The sequence below is a fragment of the Anser cygnoides genome, chromosome 1, assembly GCF_040182565.1.
Source record: "Anser cygnoides isolate HZ-2024a breed goose chromosome 1, Taihu_goose_T2T_genome, whole genome shotgun sequence".
Lineage (NCBI taxonomy): Eukaryota > Metazoa > Chordata > Aves > Anseriformes > Anatidae > Anser > Anser cygnoides.
In genome coordinates, this window is record NC_089873.1 from 60,655,126 (window position 1) to 60,677,185 (window position 22,060).

The window sequence follows — 22,060 nt, forward strand, 5'->3', positions numbered from 1 at the left end:
TATCTCCACTCTAGATATCCAGAGAGATTAGTGGTTACGAAAGACCACTTGGCTCTTGGATGCCCAAAAGCAGGCTCTCTCCTGTTCCTTCCCTCTTCCACAGACTGCCTCACATGCAGCAAGCCCCAGGGCTTGTGGGGCTGCTTCCTAGTGGCCACAGCAGGTCAGTTTGGCCTTTCACCCTGCTGGTGGCTGTGCACCCACAGAACTACACATTGTCCAAAGTCTTTCATTTATGCACATATGAGCCATCCAGATGTGTCTCTTCTCCCAACACCTCCTCTTGGTTGACAACGCAATGCATCTCGGTGCACAGACATTACTGCCTGGGTTCTGACGAGTCATTTCTCAGTGGAAAAATGATGTTTATGGCCTTTTTTTCTTTTTTTTTTTTTTTTTTTTTTAGTTTAGCATAAGTTCTACTGTATTTTTTTTTTAAAGTTGGTATTGCAGGCACTCATTTATGGGAAAAATTCTTCATCCAAAAATAGACCCTTCTTGCTCAAGTTAGAGCCTGAGGCTTAAGGCATTTGCAGCCTGGAACCACAACAATACAAACATTTGAGAAGCCCAAATGGGGCTGAATGGCATTTGTGCACTATGTTGTCACTGTTTTGTTATTGCCAGTTCAATAATCCTCATGGGATTGCTTTCTCAGGACTTTTTTCCTGCATATTAACTGCATAAGCAGGAAGAATATGTGCCATCTGTTGGCATTCAAATTAAGTACGGTTTATTTATTTTTTTAACCACTCAGCATAAAAAAGACATGGACCTGTTAAAGTGGGACCAGAGGAGGGCCACAAAGATGAGAAGCTGGAGCATGTCTCCTATGAAGACAGGCTGAGGGAGTTGGGGTTGTCCAGCCTGGAGAAGAGAAGGCTCCGGGGAAACCTTATAGCGACTTTGCAGTACCTAAAGGGGGTTACAGAAAAGCTGGGGAGGGACTCTGTGTCAGGGATTGTAGTGATAGGACAGGGGGTAATGGCTTTAAACTAGAAGTAGGTAGGTTTAGATTAGACATTAGGAAGAAATTCTTTAGCATGAGGGTGGTGAGGCACTGACACAGGCTGCCCAGAGAAGCTGTGGATGCCCCATCCCTGGAGGTGTTCAAGGCCAGGCTGGATGGGGCTCTGGGCAGCCTGGGCTGGTGGGAGGTGTCCCTGCCCATGGCAGGGGGCTTGGAACTGGGTGGTCTTTAAGGTCCAACCTAAACCATTCTGTGATTCTAAGTGAAATAAATAAATAAATAAATAAATAAATAAGCAAGTTTTGTGGCTTGCAAAATACCTGAAATATCATTTATATGGTTGAAAATACTTTTTTGTATGAACTTCTCAGGCAGCCAGTGGCAGTCTATCCCTTGCCCTGCGCAGAAGGAACCAGCCATGGTCCCAGACTGTTAGTTACAACGTTTCTTCCTCTTGAGATTCACACCCTGAATTGTTCCTGCAGGCATTTTGGCCAAGTCAGCTGGATGGTACTCAACACCCCCTCTACTACTGCCTTCTCACAGGTATGGATACCAGTTCAAGCAGTTACTATCTCTGCGGGTTTCTTCTCACCCTCCTTTGGCAGCTTCAGCAGTGCTTGCAGTTAATAACACTAGCTGCGATCTGAAGTGGACCAGAAGCACTACTATCATCTTCCATTGCATATTCTCATCTTTGCAATGACAACCTTTGGCTGTCCAATATTTAGGAGTACCTGAAAATGATCACTTCTTAAACCCTCCTACTAGTTTAATCAACTTCCACCTGGCTAACATGTCCAGGGTCTTGTTTGGTGTTCCAGGAGAGGCTATTAAGTCTCTCCTTCATATTCCAGCTCACTCTTATCTCCTGTCTCAAATCTCTGTCCCTCTCTTGTTTCTTTTGTTAGTGTTCTGCAATTATTGTCTGTCATGTGCTTTTGCCAAGGATCAAGCTGCAGAGAACTATAAAAATAGAGGGGGAAAAAAACACAAACTATCAGATTTCTGCAATGTCAAAAGGATCAGCCAGTAGGTTGTGTATAGCACTATCATTTTTCCCTGGCATTAAAGCTTATGAATAGGGATAAATGTCACATAATTTCCTGAATATGTTTTTGCCAGGTTAGAAAAAAAAAATAAAGAGAGAATTTAAAGATGTCAACTAAGTACAATTTTTAAACTTTAGTCTAGTTTTAAGAAACCCAATGTTGTTGAAGGGAGCTGCTGTCTACGCGGTGCTGTCAAAGTCATAGTAATCCAAATACAGACTTAAGAACCTGAATGCAGGTACCTAGATTTTAATGTACTGGTCTTACTTTACTAAAACTGAACAGGTACACAAACAGAGTTCATAATGTTTAATTAAGAATACACAGACCTGAATTTCTAATCCCACACTTGGTTTAAGCAATCCCACACTTGGTTTAAGCCTCTACCCACACTTGGTTTAAGCAAGCCAGTCTCTCTCTGCTTTAGCTTTTATATTTAAGGAATTAAGATAAAAGAACGAGGTTCTCCACTCCCTTTGCAAGTGACAATTAAAACCATTTAACTGGCACAAGTCCACCCCCAGCTTTGTGGTCACTTAAAGCTACTTAGCCCACCAAGTAGAGCAGAGATGATATCCTCAGGAATTGAGCTAAACATACAATGGATTAGAAGCTTAAAATCCCATGTGTATTCTCCCTTTTGCCATGCAGTTCTGTGGCACATCACACAGGTCAATGTGTATCCTACATTTGCTAAAGCAAATCTGCTAAAGCTCTATTGGCCTGTGTCTATTGTTCTAACTCAAATACAAAGAGAGAAGGTGAACAAGATGGGCTGTATATCAAGAACATTCTGAATTCCTCCCCATGTAGATTTTTCCCCCAAAATTTCTGATCTTTTGGAGTTGTATAAATCTCAGGATAAGACAGTTTGATAAGATACTCTGAAATTTGTAAGATAGCTAGTGTCACACACATAGAGGAATTAGTGATATCAGGACAATAAGAATTTAAGGAAGAATTTGAGCACGAAGAAGACAGAGTTATACAACTAACAGGTAATTCTGTTTCTCCAAGAAGCCTCAGAAAAAGGAGTAGTGAAAGAAAATGTTTGCATGTTGTGATAGGTTGGACGAAAGAGATACAGAGAAAGAAGTTTAACATTGGATTATGGCACTTTCACAGCTCAGAGGGTAAGAACACGAAATGTAATTTGCCATGGTGAAGAAGGAGGAGGCAGTGAAGAGATTCAAAATGATGCAAAGTACCAGAGTGGGCTGATTCAGGGTTGTTAGGTGAGACTAAAGCAGAAAGGGATATTTAGTCTGAAGATGATGTGAACAACTGAATAACTGAAAGTTGTAGTGTAGGTCACAATGAGGCCAAGCAATACTTTAGATTAACCACACTCTTTCATGATGTTCTGGTGTGCAATCCTATCTGCACAAAACCATGCTGCGCCCCAAGTACTTCTCCCACAGAGCTTAGTGTCCTTGGGCACGGTTGCTGGGTGGGGATGAATGCGGAGACCTCTGGGAAAACGTAAAAATCCATCATTCCCTAAAGAAAAGTATTACCCTCTAGGCAAGGGTGTCATGTCCTAGCACTTGCAGAGAGCAGGGAGGAGGTATCCAGCTTTTGATCCTTGCACAGACAGAAAGGTTTCTGTCAGAATAATTCCAGCTGGCCCTGAAGCTGCCCATTTCCCTAGAAGTCAAAATAGTCTCATCCACAAGCTAAGACCCCCAGGGTATATCAGCCGTCAGGTTTCAAGACGTAAAGGAATATCCAACTGCCCATGTTTGGTAAGAGACTGACTTAGGCAGGATTTTAACCCTCTCTCTGTAGGATCTCATGCTAGCAAACACTGCAGACTGAATGTGATATGATGCAAGTTCTGCATTCTCATACAGGGAGTTTCTAATCCTGTCTTAGACACTAAATTGCCCTTCCTGCCCTTAGCCTTTTGCATGGAAAAACTGACTAACTTACTGAGGAAAGGTCCCCTGTAAATAAAACTAGCCTTTCATTTTGTTGCTACTTAGTAAAGGGTGCTACCAGGGGACAGAAGTCTCCCACCAAGTTACAATTTTACTTACTCAGCAAGCAAGAGTACATCAAAGAGCAAAGTGTGCTTGGTGGAGGTGACTGGGGGAACAAAATGTGCCTTCTCTCTCCTTTAATATCAACTTAATATCTAAAATTATAGGAATTCCCATCTGGGATGCCCTTTGGACAGTTGCATATATTTCTCAGATTACACGTACTGAGTTGTTTAACAGGTCACACATCCCATTTGATAAAATCTCATAATGCTGAGAACTGAGCAATATTTTTTCAAAAAATGTATAGTTTTAGATTTTCTACTTAGCAAATATTATGGAGTTGTGGGTTTAGAATTTCCCAGATTTAATTTGCTACATGCTGTTCTGTTATTGATGGAACCCATCACGGTCATTTTTTACAGTTTCCTTCCTCTGCTTTTTTTAAAAGTTAAAAATCTCCATCTTGGAATCCTCTATACTCTGTGCCCAGTCCACCACTTTAATCCTGTTCATTTGCCTTACTTTCCAAATCTATCCACATTTCTCTTTCACACTGTTATACCCAGTGAAGTTTCTGGAAGAAGGCACAGGAGGACACATCTTTAAGTCAGGGGGCCCTTCAGCCTCCTTGTTCCTGCGACCAGCAGAGGTGCACGTCTCGGAGTACATTCCACAGTGAGCACTGTGTGGCAGATACAGTCTGATCATTAGCAGAAGCTACTTGACTGATGAGGCTGACAGTGTCAAACCCAGATTAAGAGGTTTAAATCTACCAACATCCCTTCTAGGGGATGTAGCTCCTTTCTTGAGATCTGTCACTGAGGCATATTTTGGCTCAACCTTTCTAGACACCTCCTCTTCACTGACATTGCTTTCCTCACTGGAGGTATCACGGAGGTTGTATTGCACTGGCAGTATCCCTTGGCACAGAGTCAGTCTGACTCATCTTCCATTTCATTACAGGGCCTGAAAACAGCTGCAGCTGTCAGAGGTTTGCAGTTACTTTGAAACATTATGATAAAACTATACTTACTAAATTATTTTATTAAACACAGCCTCCATGTTATCAGAAAAAAAAAAAGGCATAAAAAATGAAGTCTCTTGCAATGTGTTAAGGTCATGGTTCCCCATATTTGCTTGACTTTGAGCAATTGCACCGTAATCAGTAATTGCAAACCAAAAGTGAACAGAAAAGTGAACACCCCAGTTACAGGGTGAAGAGAAAAACAACTCAGACAAAATATAACAGTAGAACAGCAAAATATAATACAGCGTAATGTAATGTATAGTATAATGTGGCCATCTACAACTGAATATTTTGCTATTACTTAAACTTCTTTTAACTGTACACTGGGAGTGTTTCAAGAGTGTACTATTTTTTCCTTTAATTTATCATTTCCTTTTAAGGGGACAATGACAAACAACAATTCCTACCTTCTGCGTAATTCCTGGAAGCCTTAATATCTTTCTTTTATGTATAGTGAATGAAAGTTTTCATGTGCATATACATTACAGATAAGTACATGAAAACTGCACTCCAAGAAATGCTGAAGAAGTCAATTTATTAAAAAAGAGACCTATGTATAATATCAGTCTCTAGCAAACATATAAGTGTATGAACTTGGCTTGCAAGAATGGGTCCTGCTAGCATTAGCAGGCTTTGCTGTGGTAGCCAGGAACACAACACAGGCTGCAAAACCCACACAAGAGGTTGAATAGATATTTGAATGGGCTTTGCAGGCTGTACAGAGCTCCATGATATTGTGACTACCACAATCAGCCCTTGAATTAGTTTTCTTAAAACTGCAGCCACAACAGGGTATATACATCCTTGAATATGTGGTGGTTCACCTCTAACTTATGTTTCTAAACTCTCCTGGGAATAGTCTTGAATCTATTTCTACCATTCCAGGCAGCTTTTTTTTTTTAAAGAAGACAGATATACTTTCAAAGCTAGAAGACAGATTATGCCTTCTTAAGAATTAATTTTAAAAATATTTTTGAATCAAAGCGCACTCTTTAAAGTTAACTGCATTTATCATGTGCAATTATTTACACAATTTCAAACTAAGGTAACAATGCTGGATCGAACACATCTTTCTGTAAAAAGAACATTTCCTTTACAAAATTATGAGAGGCATTACAACAATATAACAAGTATTTGCCGGAGCATTCAAAGTTTCCTATTTAATTTCAGTGATTTAATATATTCTCCTGCCAAGGAGAATCCCGTCATTCAAGCTGAGCCTTGGGCTGTTTTTCTTTCTGAAGTTTAATACAGAAACTAGTTCTCACCTTTTTTTTTCCTAAGCCATTTTCCATAAAATCAAATGGATTTTCAAGATACCCATTACAGTGAGGGGGGTAACACGGCATTTTTTAAAAGAGGTCTGAGAAAAAACAACTTAGTTTACTGTATCCTCTCTGAGATGGAATTGACTGTAATTTTCAAAAATGAATATTCCTTAGAGGCAAATAAATACAGTCTTCTGCTGATGGTCAGGACCAGCACAAGCAAGGTGAAACTGACTGGAAGCAAGAGGTAAGAACGTATGGAAAGTTTCTATCATCCTAGCAGTGTGAAAAGGTAAGTGGCACAAGAAATAAGTAAACCAAGCTAGAGGTTCAGAGCAATACTGTTGTCTCTTGGAGTAAGATGTGTAGACAGCAAGTTGACATTTATGTTGCTTCAGAGTAATATATCAGAAGGAAAACAAGCAGTTGCTGTTCCTGATGATGTCAAGGTGATGGCATGATGGCAGTCTTCATACTATCCCTGGAATTGCAAGGCAGGAGGCACTTGCTCTCTGGGCAGCTCTAGGCAAGGGCTGCTACTTGCATAGTAGCCACTGTACTCTTAGAAATGGAGTAATCAGAGGCAATATGTCTGAAGTCAGATTAAATAGGAATAGATTCAAAATACCCCTTGGCATTCTTACATTCCGTTTTAAAGGTCTTTAATTTTCTTTTATCTCTGTATTCCCCACTGCTGGCCATAGCCTGAGCTCTGGAGGAAGGATAGCTATTTCTGGCCTCCCTGCTAGAAGCCAAAAGCACGCACCATGCCAAAATACAAGATCAACTATTCCATGAGAGGTTTCATGGTAATTCCCATCAAGAGGCTCTGATAAGGTTTGAATAAGCACTGCAACTTTGGCACTTATGTAAACTAGACACTTCTCTTGCTGTCTAATTCATGCTGAATATCTGCACAGATAAATGAGAAACCTTCTCCACTCAGCACAGGCAGTTGTGTCCATGAATTCAGACAGCAGACTTTAACGGGGTGAACTTGGAGCTGGTGAGTAAGAAGCAGACAGGCGATGGTTGGCTACGTCCCCTCCCCACTATCTGCCACACACAGTGGCTAAGCTAGCGTGAGAAAGAAGATTAGTAACAAATTACTCCCCTCTTCTCTGTAACGCCTGGGAGCAAGGATGATGCAAGGAGGAACCTCCTGCACGGAGGTTTGCCTCCAGCTTAGACTGCCACCTCTCTCCTGTCCCAGCCCAGCTTAGGTGCCATCAGTTCCCCAGAGCTCTGCCCTGCAATTACAGTACCATCCACTTACATCAGAAAAAGGGAAAGGGAGAAAAAGGATGGGAACGCTTACATTACACAGGCGCTGGGAAATAGGAAAAGATTTTTTGCTGCTGTGAGGAGGACAACAGCACAGCATGGCACTGGCACAGGAAGATAACAACAATAGGAGACTTTGAACTCATCAGCTCTAATTCTAATAATGAAGAAAAGAAGCCAAAGCTCTTACAAAAGAGGTGATATCAAACAATTATTCTCGCAACCCTAACATTTCTAAACATACCCATATGAATGCTTAATTTCTGTAAATTTCAAAACCTGGAAAAGACACGAAGTGAAATAAATGATTCAATCCGTAAAAAGACTAGAGAGAGAACTGGGTAACTCTAGCTCTGGCAACCTGACTTCAGTTCCAGGTAAAATATTAGCAAAACCTGAGAGGAGCACCTATTTTTAGATGGACAGGGCAGACAAACCTATTGGCTTAAAGCCATGAGGGATTTGTAAATCAGACAATGCCAAAGAAATCTGATAGGCTTTTTAATGTGGAATCTGAGTGGGTGTTGTGTTTTTTTGTTGTTGTTTTTTTGTTTTTCTAAAAGACCCGTGCCATATGGAAACAGCTTAAATAACGCCTAGACAAGAATTCAATAAAGGGACTAGCGAGAACTTCACACGCATACTGTGTCCTTACAGAAAGTCCTTGTACTTCCTTAAATAGTCTCCTTTTACCTAGGTGCTCTCTTTACAATAAGACAAAATGGGTTTTACTCAAAATAATTCAGCAAATAAACAGAGGCCACAGAGAAAGGATAGACAGCAGACTTTCCCACTCTCCCAGCATTTCTCTTTCTGTCTTACTCCTCTCTTACTTTCCCTCTCTCACACACTCTTGCATATAAACACATACCTTCATGCTTATCCTGACAGAAAAGTGTTAGTAGTTTTTTTTGAGATGCTGGCTGCAGGCTGTTGAGACCAGCTACAGTAAAGGTTGACATTTACAAGAACTCGGGATAAAGAGAAGCTCAGTGGTCAGAGTCTCAAGAGATGGAATCAATGTATAATTTACTAAGGCATTACACCCAGAGGATACAATGGTCATACCAAACTTTTTGTTAAGATAAACGCACATCATTACTGAAGTGACTCAGAATTAAGTCAGGACAGCCTCTGCTCTTCTCTGTATGGGAGGGGATCAGAGGGAAGAATTTCCTAGTAAAATCAGGCATTGTGTGCGTGACTCTGCATATGCTTGGTCAGAGATAAGGTAAGTTTGGTTTCCTTTTCCTTTTGCATGGGTTTTGAGTTCAAAATGAGAAACAGACATGATTCTTCTTGTGTGGGATCAAAAGAAATTCTTCTTTCTTTCTTTTCCTAAGCCAATAAAGCAATGGAATGGCATGGTAATGCCTTCTCTCTCTCTCTCTCTCTCTTTTTTTGGAATTCATATTGGAAGTTATTAAAACCACTTTGATTTTTCTTGCAGTTCTAGAGGAGAATGCATTAGAAGCTGCATGCCAGGAAAATTCAATTGAAAAGGAATGCACTGGCCTCAGCTGCCACCATAGCTCACCCGTGGGCCTGCTAGTTTCCCCCACCCCACTCTCCTCAAACAAAGCTTTATCTGTGTGGTACAGCTTGGTGCCTCACACAAAGCCACGAGGACAGCAGGCCTCCAGGAGGTTACCCTTCTTTCTGAGGTGCTCTGCTTTGCTTTCTCTTTACAAGGTAATTACACCTGCATTATTGAGGTGCAAGACATTTTAATAAGTATTTCTGAACAATTGAGTTTCTCGTATATCTGTGCTTTCTTTGACACAACTTATCTGCTCTAGTATTTTTGCCCAGAGAGCGTCTGAGAGCTTGATATATTTCTCTAGGATTTCTGGATACCTCTAAAGGCTAGACGGGTGAAACCACGGACAGAGTTACCGGAGAATGGCCATGCTGGTGTTACAGCGAGTATACTCATGTCTCCACGGGCATACACAGTCGATCCAGACAGAAAGGTTACTGAAATTCTAGGAAACCCCTTGAACTGTCATCATTGCTTATGAATTTGTATACAGAAATCTAATACATAGAGACTGTCTGATTAGAAATAATTCTGTGCTTAATCTCTGCCTATCGATTTCTTTGCCCTTTATGAAAGAAGAAAAAAAAAATCACAGGAAAAGCTTCCAAAAATTACTCTGTCTGCCACAGAGAATCGAATTCCCACCAGCACCTGCAAAATGTATGCAGTGACTTATCACAGCAGTTGCTTCTGTGAACGCTGTAGAGAGCTGCAGAAAACCCGTGGGATGGGTCCTCTTGGGCGCTCTTCCATCTGGTTGCCTCATGTAACAGTTACTTTATTGCAGACAATCCTGTGCAAAATCAGCTTTAATGACTCTCTATAGGAACAACTATGCTGACTAGAGCAAATGTTTGCAGGATGGTGCCCTCTGTCTTGTATTTAATGCAGAACCACAGTGTGAGCAGCTGTCACAGCTGTAACAGATGTAATGGTACGTGAAGGAAAGTTCATGTCCTCTGCCCTGGTGTGAACATAAATTGCTTTCTTTGCTTAGCAGTTTTAGTGCAGGACTTGCAACATGGTAAAAATTGGAAGTGACAGTTCAGGCTAGAGGCTGTGGTGGACACTGAATAGTTCTTCCAGATGGAAACTTTATTCCAGAAACTGGTAGCGAAGCCAAAACAATAGTAAGCTGGCAAAAAAAAAGTGTAGTTTTTCCCTGTTCTAGGAAATCTTACAAGTACTCAGTTAAGATAACTGTGAACCACACAGGTATATTGCATTTTACCTCTCCACCAAGGTTTGCTTAGTAATTTCTGAGCAGCAGACTCCTTCATTGTCGGTACATTGTCATTTGCAGAACCCAATGATGGAAATTAAATTGTCCAATTCAAGTAAGATCAAGTTGCTTTCTTAGCTGCAGCCTAGCAATACCTTCCCTAAATAACTAAGCCTTCATCCCAGACTGATTCCCAACCATCCTTAAGTAGTCAGAGCCAAGCCAGGCTTAAGAAAGCCTTCTCTTACATGTATCACACAGCTGAGTAGAGCAGGGCCTGAATGTATTTTGAGCAAGGAACCACAATTATGTGAATATTCATTTCTCCAGCCTATGATCTGAGACCCAAATTGGTATGAAAGGTGTCTCACAAGACCTATGTTCATGTAATTACATCCTTACACCTGGTCCAAATAAAAATCCCTATATATGTGTACACATATTCCAGTGACTGCTTAAAAAAGCACCAATTAGTTTCTAGAGGTCTCCTCAGAATTATATTTCAGTTTTCTTGGGCTGGATTTCATTTCATTTCAAACAAGTCAGCTACACTAGTAACTATTTACAGTCTTTTCATATTTTTGGCACTTTTTCTCTAGTACCTAGAGAGATTTCAATGGTAACTGACAGCTCCTGTCCAGCAATACTTTATTACTCCTATAACATACTCATGACAGGAAATGCTACAAAATAAAATTGTAAGAAAATAGACTTGAAAAAAATCTTAAAGGATGATTTCCTGCATCTCCTATGCTAAAGCAAGATCACCTACCCTAGTATTATTCCTATTATTTTCTTTCTAAACTGACCATAAAATCCTCCAATGGTGAAGAATGTATGCCCTTCTTGAAGATGTATTGCATTGCTTCATTGCCCTCACGCTCCCACCATTTTTCTAATGTCTCAGTTAAATCTTCTGTGCTAACATACCTGGAAACATGGTGGTAAATTTTGATTTATAAGTGGCAGATATAACGGTTTCAGGGAAAACTTAAGGAGGAACTATGAAAGAAGGTGACTAATGCAATTTTTACTTCATCTCAGTATTTGTGAAATACCTTTTATATATATTTTTATAACTAGAGAAAAGACCTGAAAACCTTCACAAAGGATTGTTTTTAATGATTTAATTATGAGGTTTGAATAATCTCAATAAGTCGTGTTACACAAGGAAATAAAAAAGAAACTCATGAGTTTTCTTATATAAGTACCATCATCTGTTTTATTCCTGCAGGATTTTCAGCAGTTATTGTTATTACAGATGAGACCTTGGTACTCCTAATAACATCAAATGTTATTTTGGACATCCATTCACATAATACTTTTGTAAGAAAGAGCTATGCCAGATTACCAGTGGGATGTGATTTGATATGAGTTACTTATCAAGAACTGACATCAGTGTTTCTATTTTTATTGCTGAAAAATTTCTGCACAAAGCTATAAAACATTCATGTCTAGCAAGAGGAAACAGATGAGGTGTACCTTACACATAGATATGTGATGCAGTTACTGGAAAAGTAAAAAGCTGATATGTTAGCATTGCTAGTACACCGAGCACTTGTCGTGGATAAAAGACATGCTAAAACTTTGTCCATCCAATGTTGAACACGAACCGATACTATTGAAGGCTGGGCGACAGTGAGACTAGGGGTTTTGGGGAGAGCTGCAGAGAGCGAGCTTGAGCTAGTGTTGGAGGAACGGGACTTGGAATGGAAATGTCAAAGCATGGGAGATGACCAGAGCAGAGGGGAAAGGACAGAGGGAAAGCTGTTAGGAGCAACGTTAACAGCACAGTGAGCCAAGCATATGTTAGCCTAAGCTGCTTTATAGAAGTGCCATAGACATGAGCTCATGGACACAGTTATAACACTGCAAAAATTACTTTATACCAAAAAGAGAATCTTTCCTTGCCACAGATATTTGTGTTCCTGAACCTCTGAGCTAAATCTTTTGCAAAACAAAGGAGCACTGTTCGCATCCTATCCATCCTACCTACTGGAAATACATTAAAGCCAAGGTCACCAGACAATAGCTTGTAATGGAGCTCTCAGCTCACTACAAGCAGGAGTTGTCAAGTAGCGGGATGCCTTTTTCCTAAAGAGGAAAGTAGAGCAAGTCTTCAGTCCAGCTGAGTAAAAGAATCATTTAAAGCTAAAGCTTAAATTAGAAACAAAGAACATGAAAGAAAAGCTATTTGCCTCATTGTGACCTGACTTATGCTCAGTTACAAAGCAACTCATTCTGACGATCAAATAATTGTTAAGCTTTAAAAAAATGAAGCTTTAGCAAAAAGGATTTAAAGGGGGTTAGTGTTGAATTTTACAGGCCTTGCCAAAGTGTAATCTGAAGTCTTACATTTTTGTTCCCATCTTTAGCATGCCATAGCTTGAATCATAAAGCCAGCATCTTGGCTGTGGGTCAAGATCAACTGAAGTCACATGCAGGATGAGGTGGTGAAGGTGACATTATTTCTCCTACCTGGCTCAGGGAAAAAAAGTGATAATCTCTGCAATCTGTGAATAATTTAGGCTCATAAATTTGTGACAAAGACTCTCGGGTCCAGTTTTCCACATCTAAATACTCTCTTTACTATCCAGAGTAAGAAAGTGCTAGACAAGACTGGATATAAATTCATCACTGACCTGGGACATACAGTGCTGTGCTCTTTGATCATATGATTGACAACTGGCAAGAGTCTGCATTGTTTCTCTGTTACCTAGTGAGTATATTTGTGAGGTATTAGGAGCATGACAAGTGTCAGTACGGGGCAAGAGAGGAAAAGGGTGAAAAACAAACAGCGATAAACACCCCTATCTAAAAGAGTGCTCCACAGTGAAATTAAGTGAAAGAGTGGCTCAAATGCAAACACCAATTTTTAATACCCCTCAAAATCTCATGGAGTACAAGGGAAGTGGGTCCAAAACAAGACTTCACGGCATGCTCATCTCTAATTGGAGCAGCCTGAGCAACACTGCTTTTTGGAATCCGGAATGCTGATTTTGTGACTTCTAGGCCAAATAGTCATAACCAGAGAATTAATTAACTCGGATCATTCAGATCATGATCTCAGCACTATATGAAGCCCTTGCACATCTCTTTATGAAATACGCTGCTGGAATAATCATAACTTCTCCAGAATTGGGAAGGAACTTCAATCCTCCTGCAATGCAGCTGCTACTAAATAGCACTGATGAAGAGGCTGTCCTTGCCATCAACAACTGCCAGCATTTCTTGCACCTTTCCCCAAGGTCTTGGCATGGGCCAGTGCTGGAAGGAAAAAACAGAAGCAGCCCAGACTAACAGTCTCTATGACACCCATCACGAGAGTTGGTTACAGCATGAAGAGGTCACAACTGCTGACATACAGAAAAAAACAACTGAAAAATAATGCTTGTGCCTGTGCATCCCCAAACTGCAGTGTCTGACCCTGACAGGCTGCCCTGGGAGCCCTGTCGGTGCTGCTGGGGACCTCAGCATCCTGGGGAGACATGAAACACAACTGGATATTTACCATCTCATCTCTTTCCCAAAACATGACCTGAACTAATATCTTGGTGCCTCCAAAACACTTAATTAACCGGAGCAAACTCCCATTTTAGCATCTGAACAAAAGTCATCAGAAGACATCTGGGGGTTCAGCTCACCACATCCCTGACACAGAGCATCTCAGTGCAGCCTGGGCCTTTTCCCCTCTCAGACACCTTCCTGCCTACAAACCTGGTGCTGGATGAGCCCTCTCCCAGTGGAGGAGGGCAACCAGAGTCTCTCTGGGGCAATGCAGGATCTAGGGGCAGAACAGTAAAGTGATCATTACTTAAATACTCCTTGGGAATAAAAGTAAACCTGGCAGCTTCTTCACATGTGGGCATTGTGCCCAACTGTAAGCAAATTACTATGTCTCTGCAGTCACTCACACCTCTCACTACCTTGAAATTAAAAATTGATCCTGTCAACCAGGCATAAATCATATCAAAATCTTAAATAGATTTGTTTTCAAAAGGCAATGTGATATGAAAAATATTTTTATGACATACAGTTCACCTGTCTGCTTCATTCCTTCCAGTTAATCAAACCTCAACAATCATATATCATATTAAAGGAGTAAAAGTAGTCTTCAGAGTCCATACTTTTCTTTCTTTCTGTTTCAATCTATACAGCAAATTAAAATATTTACTATATAAGTGCCTGTTTGTGTACATAAACTTCTGTAGGCATACATGTTCTGCATTCTTCATTATTATTATATAAATGATACAAGCCTACAAAAACTGGAAACCCAAAACCGTAGATGATTAAGATATGTATAAATATATACATATATTCCCCTAAATGTTTAGAACTCTACAGCTTTGCAATAAATGGCATGTTTTGCTGTGTAATGACATAACTTGCATATTTCTTGAGCTCCTAACTAGCTGATCTACATTTAACTGATTCCATGGGTATCTTCTGTACCAGGGCGTGCCCGGAAGGATTCACATGAGTTTTATGCAATAAAAATTAAGACTTGCAGACCAATATCCCTGTATGATGAGCTTAATCTACCTTCTCAGGAAGTACTGCAGCATTCCAGGCCTCTGAATAGCTTTGAACAGCTGTTGTTAAAAAAATAACTATGACACAATAGCACAAAGACTTACATCCAGACCCAGTAAAGGTAGTTCAAAGTCTTGGCGGACAGAGAATCTAAAATGAGGACTCCTGTACTTCCAAATTGCTGTAATCCAAGACTCAGGTTGAGAAAATCAAGTCATTTCTTTGTCCCCCAAAACACATCTTTAAATGGTTTCATGCCTAAGAAACTAAGAAAGGGAGATTTTTGCCATTGGAAAATAGGAAATTCAGCTTTCTCATGGTGTTTCTTATTTCCAGTCTTGAAATATCATTAAATATAAGAGCTGTAGGTAACTGTGATCACTTTCAAAGGTGTTCATCTTTCAAGAGGGCTAGTTGTTCATTTTTCTTTCAATTAAAATGAATGGAGAGCTTTGCATGCAACACCTCTCACACCTAATGTTGGAGAGTCAGGTTGCACGGGTATTTGATTTCCAGCCCAGCAAAGGGTGGCAAAAGTCTTAATCTCAACAAAAGGGAAGATTGATGTGGGTTTCCTGGAACACCTGCTGCTGAAGCCATTAATGTTTGGGGCACCGTCCTTCCTACACTGACGTCGGCATGAACCGTCCTCTTGCTTTTCGCAGAAAGAAGATCAGGCCCTTACTGAACAAGATTAATAGTAGCAAGCCTGCCATTGATTATATGCTGCTGTCCTCACCATGTCAGAGGGCAAGCCAAGGGGTGAATTACAGCTACCCAGGGACTCCAAAACATGAGAAGAAATCAAACTGATGGATGCACACTGGAAATTAAACCATGCTGTATCTGAGTGAAATCGATTTAGAAAGCAGAAAGGCTTACGTTTCCTGTTACTTACAGCCTGCAACAGCCCAAATCCTGCAGAGCTTTTTCTTTAGAGCTTCTCCTTGGTTATTGCACATAAGGAGGTTCTTACACTACTCACAACTATACTCCTGTAATGCTTATTCTAGAGCAAGTGTGGATTTGTCAGAGACCTAAGAGGAAGAAGAATTCTCAAGAGGAGAAGATAATATTAGTATGACAACAATCTGCAATGGAAGGGGAGTGGGATGCTTAGCATAACAAGGTGGACAAGAAGGGACCTCACAGACAAGGACATGACCAGACAGCACCTAACTGAGGTGAGCAGAGCAGGGTTGGTGGCAGTAACTAGGTCAGACAGTTCAGTGATGGCCAGACATGTTCATAGAGATGAGGAAGGTCTGAAGTCACATCAAGAAATCAGTCTATGGATTAGGGTGAGCATCTGGATCAGCAAGGTACAAGGCCAGGCAGGGCATGACTGTAGCACAGCTCAGGCAGAACCTGGGAGTTTGGTGCTCAGCTTAAATGCAACTCCCAGATAAAGAGGGGAGCACCTGCTGAGACTTCATTCAGCATCTTCTCAAAACACTCTCGTGGTCTTTTCACAGGACGTGGCATAACCTTTCAGTGACACCAAGTGAAAACTACAGTTTTTCTGCAGGACTGCTCTTAGTGATAAGCTTAGACCTTCCAAGGCCTTTTGAAATGTTTAATCCTGATTCTCATTTGGTTTAAATACTGTGGACTGTTGAACCACTGTAAGGAGCAATTAGTATCTTCTACTGGCCATTCACCATCTCACAGTTGTATCTTTCTGCTTTTGTCTCTGGCTGCAAGCAGCTAACCCATTGTGGCAGACGGGTTTATCTCCACTGTGAAGCACATTGCTGTTTGTACAGGAGACGGAGTTTGCCCTACTACTCTGCAACTCTCCAAATGCGCTACTTTTCCAACCACCCCAACTCTACCAGAGTCTGGGTGTTTTTTGAAAAGATTTTAGCCTCAACATTGTTGGGTCCAGACTGGAAACCTAAAATCAAGGGGCTTAAAAACTGGAAGACAAATCAAATAATTCAAATATTATTATTTTTAAGGTGTTCTCAAGGTTTTTAAGCCATCTCCTGTGTTTTCTGGATCTCAGCAAGACTAACAGGCTTAGCCAAATCTGTAAGAAATGTCTTCTAATTGTGGTTGAATTCTGCTCTCATGAGGCAAAGAAGTCAGCCTAGACCTTTGGGCCAGTACAAGCTGATAGTATTCCACATAGATTTGCTGAGTTTTCTTTTTGCCCGGAGGAAAAATATTACATGGCTTCACCAGCATTCTGCTTGGATATCATATCATAATGATTAGCTACATTCCACTTTAAACTGTCATTAATATTCCCCATATGTAATTAATGCCTCTAAGTCTACAACGAGATATCATGACAAACTACCAGCTGTCTTTCTTTTTATTTCATTGTGGTTCTTGAACCCTTGGATTAGGTTATGTGTTTCTGGAATGTCAAATAAGGAATTTACTTTTCCATCCATCAGTTTACACTCTGCATGCAGTTTGATGGCATCTTGCTAATACAGCCTGGTTGCACTGTAATTCACCTTATAATCCATTGTATCAACACTGACTGTTCAATGTGCAACTTCCTAACAAGGTGGCTGGTGTTTCTTAGGCGCTATAGTGCTTTGGGAGAGTGGCATTTTAAGATGTTCCCCCTACACCCAGGCTGTCTGACTTGAAGCTCCCTGCTGTCATAATTGGACATGTGGAAATATCTTCCTTTATCAGAAAAAGCAGAAGAAATGCTGCTTTGGCAAAAAGTGCCCATCTGCTCCAGAACTTCCCTTCTTATCTAGTGCATCCAGCAACTCAAATCTGGGGTGTGTTGTTGAGTAATATGAAAAAAATTATACTGCCTCCAGCTGTGCCAGTGGAGGGCTGCTTACCGTCTCTTTTGGGCACTTTTAACAAATGCATTGGATTCTGCTAATTATTTTACTTATCTCTTCTGATGCTTCAGGAACACCAGAAAGCTGGACCAGGACAAATCGAGCCTGGCTGTTGGCTGCAAGATGGGCCCAAGGTCTTGGCATTCTCCTTCCTGCCTGATCGCTCACCTGCCACAAGCCCACAGACATCTGACCTTACCTCAAGTATGCTCTTCTAACACTACATATATAGTGGGGATAATGGTGTTTTTTCAGAGCACTGTGAAATCTCCTGGTGAAAGTGACAGATAAGCGACATGATAAAACTACCATATGTAAGATAGTAACTGTAGTGGTGGCGAGGCACTTTACTCCAGTTTTAAAGATCTAGGCCTCTTTTGAGTAAACCAATGGTAAGTTCATAGGTAACTCTGACAGTTTTTGGTCCAAAACACACCACAGGAAATTGACAGTATGCCTCCATGTAAAACAGATAGAAGTTAGATAAAATACATCAGTGGCAGGTTTCAGCAGAATTCCTTACTCAGGTAGGTAGTGACTGCATGTGAAGTGCCACTTGCAGGCCAGTTGGTAACCCAGAGGCACTTCTGGTGGGCATAAAACAAACAAACAAAAACCAACAAAAAAACACCAAGAAAATGCTATATTTGGGCAAGCGCCCTCTGCTGTCACTGTCAAGTGATTTTGTTCATGGTGCACTGACTTCAGTTTTCCAACTTTTCTGTAGAATATGAGTCCTTAATTGCATTGTCTAACAGAGTATTATTACAGGAAATATTTCAGTCTGAAATACAGCATCTTTGTAAACCTGAATGAAAGCAGAACTGAAAGCCACTGTACAAAAAGAGATTAAAAAAATACTAAAATTGTGTTTTATGGTCTTAGTGTCCCTCCAGTCCCACAACTGAATCTGTTCATGCAGACAGCAGCAGGAACATGCAAAGCCATTACCCTCAGTTTGTGCACAGATGCAGGAGTCTGCTCCTGTGGTTTAGAGAGAGTCTGAGAGTTTGTCTTGACTTTGTTTGTAAAAGAATGTTTTTTAAACTAGGAAACCGTAAGAATTGCCAATGTCAACAAAACCTAACTAGCGAAGAGCCTGAACAACCAAGTTGATCTCAAGTGTTATCCCGATACATCAGTGTGTTTGCAGTCGTTCTTCTATTTGGTTGTTTTTGGTTGTTTAGATGTTGTCAAGAATGCAGGGGCAGCTCTCATTAACCAAGAAAAAAAAGGTTAATAGATTTGTGTTTGGTAGCCAGGACACTTTTTTTTTTTTTTTTTAAACAATCCATGAGGCAGTTTCTTGTAAAAAAGCCCATCACTGTTTGTAGTATTTTCCATTCTTTTCATACTCACCTGGCAATGTACTAACGGAAAACCAGTGCATGCAGCTGTATGATGCGATAGGAGAATATCTCAGCTTGTAAAGGTAGGAATTGGTAACCCAGTGCATCCACCTATGCTTGGTGCAGTGGGAAAGTGTGATCCATTTGCCACCAGAACACACATCTGGTAAGCATCTGAAAGGGTGGAGGTAAGTACTTGATGCATGCCCAAAGTGCTACCAGAGGGAAAAGTTTCACTGAAATCAACTTTGAATTAAAGCAGATCAAATCAAATCAAACCAAAACCTTTCTCAGCTGGAAGCTAAGAACCCCTCCTGCCTTTGTCTGCTGAAAAGGATATATGGCATAGTAAGAGCAAGATGGAGTAAATATAGTATGTAACAATAACAGTCTGGTTCTGTATCCTTCACAGAGTCTGTAAGGCTATCAATTGCAATTCCTACTCACAGGAATTCAGAAGCCTAAACCTGAAAAAAAATAGCTTTGTTTATTCTTTTATTCTTCATGTATTCTTCACGTGCAGGGAAGACCAAATGACCACGAGGACTGCAAGCACCGCAAGTTCAGTGTGAAAAGCTGTGTGTTGGTGCCATCTGCTGGGCCTAGAGCCACCCCCACGCCAAAGAGGCAAAGCTCTTCCGGACAGGGCGGGACCCCACCTAACACTGTCCTGGCTCGTAGCATAGGGACCTTTCATCAGGGAACAAGGCTGAAGCTACAGCAAATAAAAAAGACACCCTACCTGTGATATGCTTCCTCCATAGGTAGGCTCGCTGAAGCGAACAAGAAACGTGTGCCAGAGAGAGGCAGTGGCCCAGAATGAGGGGATGAGCAAGATGATCGTCCAAATGCTTAGTCACACCTGCGTGAGAGGATTTCTGCCATCCCTTTAAGAGGCATAGTTTGCTCTGGCAGGCTCATGTCCTCAGTAAGTGCTTGAAGCATCAGGAGGCACACACATTACTTCATTACAAGGCACCTAGCTCTGCCTGGGACAGCCTTGAGAGTGGGAGACAGGAGGAGCACAGCTTCTTTCTTAGGCCCTATTCCAGGCCTTAGGCCCCATTCCAGGCTCTTCTGAATCAAGGAAACCTCTTCAAGATGCAGTGTCTAAATCAGAGGTGTGTGCATAAATTAGGCAGGTGGGTGGTCAGAGAGTCTGCCTTCTGGCCCAGTTTGCCTGCTGGGGTGAGGAGGAAGGAGCCAAGAGCAAGATAAAAATGAAGTCAAGAGTGGCAGCAATCTGCCAGTTATCAGGAGTTACACATCTGGGATAAAGCTGCTGTTTCAGGAGCTGCTGCTTTTGTTTCCTTTGGGTGCTTGGCACCATCACATCTCGTGTCCAAGTCTTTGCAGACAGGAAGGCGGGGATGGATGCAGAGGCTGAGGATGAGGATGGGAGGACAGTGCTGGAGGGTAAGAAATGCACGGGGTGTTGTCTTTTCCAGCATCAAAGTGACTTACCTGGCTACAAGCACCCATCCTGGTTCTGCTTAGATCTCTGTGTGTAACCTTGGATTTATTCCATGGGGTTACATGACAGACTCGTGCAAATAGTGAGACTAGTAGCAATCCAATTTCCTACATTCAATCTTGTGTCTTGTGATATGGCTATGACTTCGCCACCCAGCCATCTCAGCCCTCCATTTTAATGGTAGATGTATCATCCCCAGGTAGATTTATGCACCACCAATTGTGTATTTAACTCCTGGATAACACCATTACTATACATCTCAGAAATGGATATGGCTTTGGTTTGAAGATTTAAAAAAAAAAAATTATTTCAAGATTTTCTCAACAAAGAATCCACCACTTCCTTTGGTGTGTTGTTTTGGTAGTTAAACACTCAGAAATAGATACACCTTACTTCAGACTTCAGTAAGTCTTAGCAATATGAAATTTAAAAAAACAAGTGCTGGATTCTGTACCTAGGAAGGGGCAACCCTAGCTATACATATAGACTGGAGAACAAGAGGCTGGAGATCAGCCCTGCAGTAAACGGATCTTGGGGTTTTGGTCAACAGCAAGCTGAACATGAGTCAGCAGTGTGCCCTGGCAGCCAAAAGGGCCAACCGTACCCTGGGGTGCATCAGGCATGGCATTGCTAGCTGGTCGAGGGAAGGGATTGTCCTGCTCTGCTATGCACTGGTGTGGTCTCACCTCGAGTACTGTGGGCAGTTTGGGGCGCCACAGTGTAAGAAAGATATAAAACTGTTAGAGAGATGTCTATGGAGATGTTGAATGGTCTGGAGGGCAAGATGTATGAGGAGCAGTTGAAGTCACTTGGTTTGTTCAGCCTGGAGCAGGCTGAGGGGAGGCCTCATGGCGGCCTGCAGCTTCCTCACAAGGGGAGTGGAGGGGCAGGCGCTGAGCTCTGCTCTCTGGGGACAGCGACAGGACCCGAGGGAATGGCATGGAGCTGAGACAGGAGAGGGTCAGGCTGGGTGTTAGAAAAAGATTCTGCACCCAGAAGGTGGTCGGGCCCTGGGACAGGCTCCCCAGGGCAATGATCACAGCATCGAGCCTGCCGCAGTTCAAGAAGCATTTGGACAATGCTCTCAGATGCATGGTCTGATTTTTTGTGTGGTCCTTTGGGGACCCAGGAGTTGGACTCAATGATCCTTGTGAGGCCCTTCAACTCGGGATAGACTATGATTCTATATGGTCTTATTATGCTTTTGCTTATGATTTAACCTGGTTTTGCTAGTTTAAAGACTTGCTAACAGACAAGAATATTTTCTGTATGTGAGCCCGATGTTGGTTTATTGTACAGTTAAATATCCTGCTGTATAGCCACAGAACTACTGTAGGAACTTCCGAAATCTCTCCAGGTACTTAATTTGGGGAGGTACTTATATTTATATATATATATATATTTTTCAAATAAATCTTTTTCGAACACTGCCAATCCACATGGTTATTCCTGGGACAGAAATCAGTCCTCTCCATTGTGTGCACTGTAGCCTTTATCTTTCTTCCCTTCCAATAGTATCCACATATCTAAGCTCTTT

At 41.4% G+C, this 22,060-nt stretch overlaps 1 long non-coding RNA gene across 2 annotated transcripts; it reads left to right on the forward strand.

Annotated features, from left to right (window-relative positions):
• The first annotated feature begins 6,867 nt into the window (after positions 1 to 6,867).
• On the forward strand, positions 6,868 to 21,840 carry LOC136790914 (uncharacterized). 2 transcript variants are annotated; one of them, XR_010831770.1, is made up of 3 exons: positions 6,868 to 9,278; positions 17,772 to 17,904; positions 19,573 to 21,840. It is a non-coding gene; the product is annotated as an uncharacterized lncRNA (long non-coding RNA). The 2 variants fall into 2 exon arrangements; XR_010831769.1 differs by lacking the exon at positions 6,868 to 9,278 and adding an exon at positions 15,450 to 16,068.
• The last annotated feature ends 220 nt before the right edge of the window (positions 21,841 to 22,060 follow it).